Source organism: Tribolium castaneum, unplaced genomic scaffold (genome assembly GCF_031307605.1).
Source record: "Tribolium castaneum strain GA2 unplaced genomic scaffold, icTriCast1.1 ptg000035l, whole genome shotgun sequence".
NCBI lineage: Eukaryota > Metazoa > Arthropoda > Insecta > Coleoptera > Tenebrionidae > Tribolium > Tribolium castaneum.
Genome location: NW_026986637.1, coordinates 13,042 through 20,764, shown reverse-complemented (window position 1 = coordinate 20,764; position 7,723 = coordinate 13,042).

Sequence of the window (7,723 nt, the reverse complement as noted above, 5' to 3'; positions counted from 1 at the left end):
TATTGGTTTTTTGCTTATATCTCGAAAACAGTTACTCCTATCAATTTTTATCTTTCTGTCAAAATTAAAGCTGATAAAATTTCCTACAAAATAGTTATTTGCATTTTTCTTGTAGGACCAACCATAAGCGAGTTATAGAGTTGGATATAAATAATATTTAACAAAGATTTGCTTTAAAATAAAATGTTTGAAAAACTGAAATTAAACTAATTTAATTGTGTCTAACACTTTAGTAGAGGAAAAAGAAGAAGACATAAAAGTCACTAAAGGTTTCAAAGTTGTCTTTAATCGTCATATTAATAACAATAACATTAATAATAATAATACTAATAGTACTAAATTTGCTTATATGCAAACGCTTAATTAAGGTAACAGTGTTTTGGTTTCTTGCTCATATCTCGAAAACAGTTACTCCTATCAATTTTTATCTTTTTACTAAAATTCAAGCTGATAATATTTCCTACAAAATAGTTATTTGCATTTTTTATGTAGGACTAACCATAAGCGAGATATAAGATTGAAAATAATTAATATTTAAAAAAGAAGTGCTTTAACAGAAAATGTCTTGTGATTTAAAATACACTTAATTTATAAGGTCCAATACTTTATTAAAAAAAAAGGGGGTGACATATAAGTCACTGAAGTCTTCAGAGTCGATTTTAAATGCTGCATTTTCGTCTTCGTCTCAAACATTGAAAACTGAATTACATTTTTGTTCTGAAACGGTAACAGTTTTTACTTTGGTTTTTTGCTTATATCTCGAAAACAGTTACTCCTATCAATTTTTATCTTTCTTTCAAAATTAAAGCTGATAACATTTCCTACAAAATAGTTATTTGCATTTTTCTTGTAAGACCAACCATAAGCGAGTTATAAAGTTGGATATAAATAATATTTAACAAAAACTTGCTTAAAAATAAAATGTTTGAAATACTGAAATTAAACTAAATTAATTGTGTCTAACACTTTAGTAGAGAAAAAAGAAAAAGACATAAAAGTCACCAAAGTCTTCAGAATCGTTTTTAGTCGTCATATTAATAACAATAACATTAATAATAATAATACTAATAGTACTAAATCTGCTTATATGCAAGCGCTTTATTAAGGTAACAGTTTTTTGGTTTCTTGCTTATATCTCGAAAACAGTTACTCCTATGAATTTTTGTCTTTCTTTCAAAATTAAAGCTGATAAAATATTCTACAAAATAGTTTTTTGCATTTTTCTTGTAGGACCAACCATAAGCGAGTTATAGAGTTGGATATAAATAATATTTAACAAAAATTTGCTTTAAAATAAAATGTTTGAAAAACGGAAATTAAACTAATTTAACTGTGTCTAACACTTTAGTAGAGAAAAAAGGAAAAGACATAAAAGTCACTAAAGGTTTCAGAGTTGTCTTTAGTTGTCATATTAATAACAATAACATTAATAATAATAATACTAATAGTACTAAATTTGCTTATATGCAAACGCTTAATTAAGGTAACAGTGTTTTGGTTTCTTGCTTATATCTCGAAAACAGTTACTCCTATCAATTTTTATCTTTTTACTAAAATTCAAGCTGATAAAATTTCCTACAAAATAGTTATTTGCATTTTTCATGTAGGACTAACCATAAGCGAGATATATGATTGAAAATAATTAATATTTAAAAAAAAAGTGCTTTAACAGAAAATGTCTTGTGATTTAAAATACACTTAATTTATTGGGTCCAATACTTTATTAGAAGAAAAAGGAAGTGACATAAAAGTCACTGAAGTCTTCAGAGTCGTTTTTAAATGCTGCAGTTTCGTCTTCGTCTCAAACATTGAAAACCGAATTACATTTTTGTTCAGTAACAGTCACAGTTTTCTTATTGGTTTTTTGCTTATATCTCGAAAACAGTTACTCCTATCAATTTTTATCTTTTTACTAAAATTCAAGCTGATAAAATTTCCTACAAAATAGTTATTTGCATTTTTCATGTAGGACTAACCATAAGCGAGATATATGATTGAAAATAATTAATATTTAAAAAAAAAGTGCTTTAACAGAAAATGTCTTGTGATTTAAAATACACTTAATTTATTGGGTCCAATACTTTATTAGAAGAAAAAGGAAGTGACATAAAAGTCACTGAAGTCTTCAGAGTCGTTTTTAAATGCTGCAGTTTCGTCTTCGTCTCAAACATTGAAAACCGAATTACATTTTTGTTCAGTAACAGTCACAGTTTTCTTATTGGTTTTTTGCTTATATCTCGAAAACAGTTACTCCTATCAATTTTTATCTTTCTTTCAAAATTAAAGCTGATAACATTTCCTACAAAATAGTTATTTGCATTTTTCTTGTAGGACCAACCATAAGCGAGTTATAGAGTTGGATATAAATAATATTTAACAAAAATTTGCTTTAAAATAAAATGTTTGAAAAACTGAAATTAAACTAATTTAATTGTGTCTAACACTTTAGTAGAGGAAAAAGAAGAAGACATAAAAGTCACTAAAGGTTTCAAAGTTGTCTTTAATCGTCATATTAATAACAATAACATTAATAATAATAATACTAATAGTACTAAATTTGCTTATATGCAAACGCTTAATTAAGGTAACAGTGTTTTGGTTTCTTGCTCATATCTCGAAAACAGTTACTCCTATCAATTTTTATCTTTTTACTAAAATTCAAGCTGATAAAATTTCCTACAAAATAGTTATTTGCATTTTTTATGTAGGACTAACCATAAGCGAGATATATGATTGAAAATAATTAATATTTAAAAAAAAAGTGCTTTAACAGAAAATGTCTTGTGATTTAAAATACACTTAATTTATTGGGTCCAATACTTTATTAGAAGAAAAAGAAAGTGACATAAAAGTCACTGAAGTCTTCAGAGTCGTTTTTACATGCTGCAGTTTCGTCTTCGTCTCAAACATTGAAAACCGAATTACATTTTTGTTCAGTAACAGTCACAGTTTTCTTATTGGTTTTTTGCTTATATCTCGAAAACAGTTTCTCCTATCAATTTTTATCTTTCTTTCAAAATTAAAGCTGATAAAATTTCCTACAAAATAGTTATTTGCATTTTTCTTGTAGGACCAACCATAAGCGAGTTATAGAGTTGGATATAAATAATATTTAACAAAAATTTGCTTTAAAATAAAATGTTTGAAAAACTGAAATTAAACTAATTTAATTGTGTCTAACACTTTAGTAGAGGAAAAAGAAGAAGACATAAAAGTCACTAGAGGTTTCAAAGTTGTCTTTAATCGTCATATTAATAACAATAACATTAATAATAATAATACTAATAGTACTAAATTTGCTTATATGCAAACGCTTAATTAAGGTAACAGTGTTTTGGTTTCTTGCTCATATTTCGAAAACAGTTACTCCTATCAATTTTTATCTTTTTACTAAAATTCAAGCTGATAAAATTTTCTACAAAATAGTTATTTGCATTTTTTATGTAGGACTAACCATAAGCGAGATATAAGATTGAAAATAATTAATATTTAAAAAAGAAGTGCTTTAACAGATAATGTCTTGTGATTTAAAATACACTTTATTTATTAGGTCCAATACTTTATTAAAAAAAAAAGGGGGTGACATATAAGTCACTGAAGTCTTCAGAGTCGATTTTAAATGCTGCATTTTCGTCTTCGTCTCAAACATTGAAAACTGAATTACATTTTTGTTCTGAAACGGTAACAGTTTTTACTTTGGTTTTTTGCTTATATCTCGAAAACAGTTACTCCTATCAATTTTTATCTTTCTTTCAAAATTAAAGCTGATAACATTTCCTACAAAATAGTTATTTGCATTTTTCTTGTAGGACCAACCATAAGCGAGTTATAAAGTTGGATATAAATAATATTTAACAAAAACTTGCTTAAAAATAAAATGTTTGAAATACTGAAATTAAACTAAATTAATTGTGTCTAACACTTTAGTAGAGAAAAAAGAAAAAGACATAAAAGTCACCAAAGTCTTTAGAATCGTTTTTAGTCGTCATATTAATAACAATAACATTAATAATAATAATACTAATAGTACTAAATCTGCTTATATGCAAGCGCTTTATTAAGGTAACAGTTTTTTGGTTTCTTGCTTATATCTCGAAAACAGTTACTCCTATGAATTTTTGTCTTTTTTTCAAAATTAAAGCTGATAAAATATTCTACAATATAGTTATTTGCATTTTTCTTGTAGGACCAACCATAAGCGAGTTATAGAGTTGGATATAAATAATATTTAACAAAAATTTGCTTTAAAATAAAATGTTTGAAAAACTGAAATTAAACTAATTTAACTGTGTCTAACACTTTAGTAGAGAAAAAAGAAAAAACATGAAAGTCACTAAAGGTTTCAGAGTTGTCTTTAGTTGTCATATTAATAACAATAACATTAATAATAATAATACTAATAGTACTAAATTTGCTTATATGCAAACGCTTAATTAAGGTAACAGTGTTTTGGTTTCTTGCTTATATCTCGAAAACAGTTACTCCTATCAATTTTTATCTTTTTACTAAAATTCAAGCTGATAAAATTTCCTACAAAATAGTTATTTACATTTTTCATGTAGGACTAACCATAAGCGAGATATATGATTGAAAATAATTAATATTTAAAAAAAAAGTGCTTTAACAGAAAATGTCTTGTGATTTAAAATACACTTAATTTATTGGGTCCAATACTTTATTAGAAGAAAAAGGAAGTGACATAAAAGTCACTGAAGTCTTCAGAGTCGTTTTTAAATGCTGCAGTTTCGTCTTCGTCTCAAACATTGAAAACCGAATTACATTTTTGTTCAGTAACAGTCACAGTTTTCTTATTGGTTTTTTGCTTATATCTCGAAAACAGTTACTCCTATCAATTTTTATCTTTTTTTCAAAATTAAAGCTGATAAAATTTCCTACAAAATAGTTATTTGCATTTTTCTTGTAGGACCAACCATAAGCGAGTTATAGAGTTGGATATAAATAATATTTAACAAAAATTTGCTTTAAAATAAAATGTTTGAAAAACTGAAATTAAACTAATTTAATTGTGTCTAACACTTTAGTAGAGGAAAAAGAAGAAGACATAAAAGTCACTAAAGGTTTCAAAGTTGTCTTTAATCGTCATATTAATAACAATAACATTAATAATAATAATACTAATAGTACTAAATTTGCTTATATGCAAACGCTTAATTAAGGTAACAGTGTTTTGGTTTCTTGCTCATATCTCGAAAACAGTTACTCCTATCAATTTTTATCTTTTTACTAAAATTCAAGCTGATAAAATTTCCTACAAAATAGTTATTTGCATTTTTTATGTAGGACTAACCATAAGCGAGATATAAGATTGAAAATAATTAATATTTAAAAAAGAAGTGCTTTAACAGAAAATGTCTTGTGATTTAAAATACACTTAATTTATTAGATCCAATACTTTATTAGAAAAAAAAGGGAGTGACATATAAGTCACTGAAGTCTTCAGAGTCGATTTTAAATGCTGCATTTTCGTCTTCGTCTCAAACATTGAATACTGAATTACATTTTTGTTCTGAAACGGTAACAGTTTTTACTTTGGTTTTTTGCTTATATCTCGAAAACAGTTACTCCTATCAATTTTTATCTTTCTTTCAAAATTAAAGCTGATAACATTTCCTACAAAATAGTTATTTGCATTTTTCTTGTAGGACCAACCATAAGCGAGTTATAAAGTTGGATATAAATAATATTTAACAAAAACTTGCTTAAAAATAAAATGTTTGAAATACTGAAATTAAACTAAATTAATTGTGTCTAACACTTTAGTAGAGAAAAAAGAAAAAGACATAAAAGTCACCAAAGTCTTCAAAATCGTTTTTAGTCGTCATATTAATAACAATAACATTAATAATAATAATACTAATAGTACTAAATCTGCTTATTTGCAAGCGCTTTATTAAGGTAACAGTTTTTTGGTTTCTTGCTTATATCTCGAAAACAGTTATTCCTATGAATTTTTGTCTTTCTTTCAAAATTAAAGCTGATAAAATATTCTACAAAATAGTTATTTGCATTTTTCTTGTAGGACCAACCATAAGCGAGTTATAGAGTTGGATATAAATAATATATAACAAAAATTTGCTTTAAAATAAAATGTTTGAAAAACTGAAATTAAACTAATTTAACTGTGTCTAACACTTTAGTAGAGGAAAAAGGAAAAAACATAAAAGTCACTAAAAGTTTTGGAGTTGTCTTTAGTTGTCATATTAATAACAATAACATTAATAATAATAATACTAATAGTACTAAATTTGCTTATATGCAAACGCTCAATTAAGGTAACAGTGTTTTGGTTTCTTGCTTATATCTCGAAAACAGTTACTCCTATCAATCTTTATCTTTTTACTAAAATTCAAGCTGATAAAATTTCCTACAAAATAGTTATTTGCATTTTTCATGTAGGACTAACCATAAGCGAGATATAAGTTTGAAAATAATTAATATTTAAAAAAAAACTGCTTTAACAGAAAATGTCTTGTGATATAAAATACACTTAATTTATTAGGTCCAATACTTTATTAGAAGAAAAAGGGGGTGACATATAAGTCACTGAAGTCTTCAGAGTCGATTGTAAATGCTGCATTTTCGTCTTCGTCTCAAACATTGAAAACTGAATTACATTTTTGTTCTGAAACGGTAACAGTTTTCACTTTGGTTTTTTGCTTATATCTCGAAAACAATTACTTCTATCAGTTTTTATTTTTTTTTCAAAATAAAGCTGATAAAATTTTCTACAAAATAGTTATTTGCATTTTTCTTGTAGGGCCAACCATAAGCGAGTTATAAAGTTGGATATAAATAATATTTAACAAAAACTTGCTTAAAAATTAAATGTTTGAAATACTGAAATTAAACTAAATTAATTGTGTCTAACACTTTAGTAGAGAAAAAAGAAAAAAACAAAAGTCACCAAAGTCTTCAGAATCGTTTTTAGTCGTCATATTAATAACAATAACATTAATAATAATAATACTAATAGTACTAAATTTGCTTACATGCAAACGCTTAATTCAGGTAACAATTTTTTGGTTTCCTGCTTATATCTCGAAAACAGTTACTCCTATCAATTTTTATTTTTTTACTAAAATTAAAGCTGATAAAATTTCCTACAAAATAGTTATTTGCATTTTTTATGTAGGACTAACCATAAGCGAGATATAAGATTGAAAATAATTAATATTTAAATAAGAAGTGCTTTAACAGAAAATGTCTTGTGATTTAAAATACACTTAATTTATTGGGTCCAATACTTTATTAGAAGAAAAAAGAGGTGACAGAAAGGTCACTGAAGTCTTTAGAGTCGTTTGTAAATGCTGCATTTTCGTCTTCGTCTCAAACATTGAAAACTGAATTACATTTTTGTTCAGTAACTGTTACAGTTTTCTTATTGGTTTTTTGCTTATATCTCGAAAACAGTTACTCCTATCAATTTTTATCTTTCTTTTAAAATTAAAGCTGATAAAGCTTCCTACAAAATAGTTATTTGCATTTTTCTTGTAGGACCAACCATAAGCGAGTTATAGAGTTGGATATAAATAATATTTAACAAAAATTTGCTTTAAATAAAATGTTTGAAATACTGAAATTAAACTAAATTAATTGTGTCTAACACTTTAGTAGAGAAAAAAGAAAAAGACATAAAAGTCACCAAAGTCTTCAAAATCGTTTTTAGTCGTCATATTAATAACAATAACATTAATAATAATAA